Here is a 1,695-nt window from a genome sequence, read left to right as displayed (position 1 = left end):
TTTTCCAAAAGGGCTGAACTAGTCGGCATTCCCACCAGCAGTGAAGGAGTGTCCCTTTCTCGCCACATCCTCGCCAGCATCAATTGCTTTTGTTCTTTTGAATGTGGGCCAGTCTCTGAGGTGTGAGATGGTATCTCATTGTGGTTTTGATCTGCATCTCCCTGATGATTAATGATGTAGAGCATTTTCTCATGTGCTTTTTTGCCATTTGGATTTCTTCTTTGAGAAAGTTTCTGTTCATTTCATTGCCCCATTTTTTGATGGGGTTGGATGTTTTCTTCTTGTGGAGTTCAACCAGTACTTTGTATATCCTTGATATCAACCCCTTGTCAGATGTGTATTCGGCGAATATTCTTTCCCATTCTGTAGACTGTCTTTGTATTTTGGTCACTGTTTCTTTGGAGGTGCAGAAGCTTCTTAGTTTAAGAAAGTCCCATTTATCTATCTCTGTTTTCACTTGCTCAGTCAGTGGCGTGGCATCTTTGAAGATACCATTAGCTTCAATATCATGGAGGGTTTTGCCAACTTTGTCTTCAATGTACCTTATGGTTTCTGGTCTGATGTTGAGGTCTTTAATCCATTTTGATCTTACTTTTGTACATGGTGTTAGGCAGAGTTCTGAGCCCATTTTTTTGCATGTAGTGATGGAGATCTTTAAGAGCACTTTATGTATCTTAGATATTAGTCCTTTATCTTGCGTATGGTCTCAAAATCCTTTCAATTAGCAGAATGTCTTTTAATTGTAGGGCACATTGCTCACAGAATGCAGAAGTGTTCTAGTTTGATATAGTTCCGTTTCTGTTTTTATTACCTTTGCCACTTGAGTTCTTACATTTCAGACTTCACTGTGGTCATGATTTTGGAGAGTCTTGCCTATGTTTCCCCAATGGATTTTTCAAGATTCAAGTGCAATGTAAAAATTTTAATTTACTTGAGTTGATTTTTGTTTACAGGGTGAAAGAGGGGTCTATTTTTCCCTTATTGCTTCTGTTTTATTCTTTTTCTTATTTTTCACGATTGTCTGAGATTTCTAACACCTTACTCTGAATGGAGCAGGTCAAGATCTCACAACGTTTCATAATTGCAAGCACTGTGGGAAAGCACAGGGTCACTCCAGACCCAAGTATGATGAAGGCTTGCACCTAATTTCATTTTTTTTTAATTGTGACTATCTAGTTTTCCCGTAATCATTGGCTAAAGAGGTTTCCTTGCTCTAATTCATGCACTTCTTCATAAATAAATTGCTCATGCATCTGAGGGTTTCTCCCTGACTTCTCAATCCTATGCCATTGAGAAGAGACTTTTTTTCTTCCGGTACCAACCAATTTTGATTGCTAAAGCTTTGTGTCAGAATTTAAAGTCTGGGGACACAATGCCTCCCATTTTTCCTCAAGATTGCTTTGGCTATGTCAGGAGTTTTGTAGCTTAATGCAAATTTTAGAAAAATTTACTCCATGTCCTTGAATAATGCCACGGAAATTTTTTCAGAATTGCTGTTTCTGTAAACTACTTTGAGTTAAGATAGTCATTTTCAAGATGGCAATTATTATGATCCTTAAACCAAGAATATTTTTCTATTACATTAGTTCATTTTAAATTCCTTTCAGAAGTTTTGCAGTTTTCAGTAAATAGGTCTTTTACCTCCTTTGTTAAACTAAGGGTTTTCTGTTTTTTACATGATTGCAATCGGGTTTA

General features: G+C 37.0%; 1 non-coding gene across 1 annotated transcript; it reads right to left on the bottom strand.

Annotated features, from left to right (window-relative positions):
• Window positions 1–1,015: 1,015 nt before the first annotated feature.
• LOC130031333 (small nucleolar RNA SNORA9) lies at window positions 1,016–1,142 on the bottom strand. Its single transcript, XR_008793679.1, has one exon. It is a non-coding gene; the product is annotated as a small nucleolar RNA SNORA9 (small nucleolar RNA).
• Between the last annotated feature and the right edge of the window lie 553 nt (window positions 1,143–1,695).

This window comes from Sorex fumeus, unplaced genomic scaffold (genome assembly GCF_029834395.1).
Source record: "Sorex fumeus unplaced genomic scaffold, SorFum_2.1 ptg000046l, whole genome shotgun sequence".
Classification (NCBI taxonomy): Eukaryota; Metazoa; Chordata; class Mammalia; order Eulipotyphla; family Soricidae; genus Sorex; species Sorex fumeus.
Note: the sequence above shows the minus strand (reverse complement) of the source record. Positions and strands in the feature narration are given on the sequence as shown.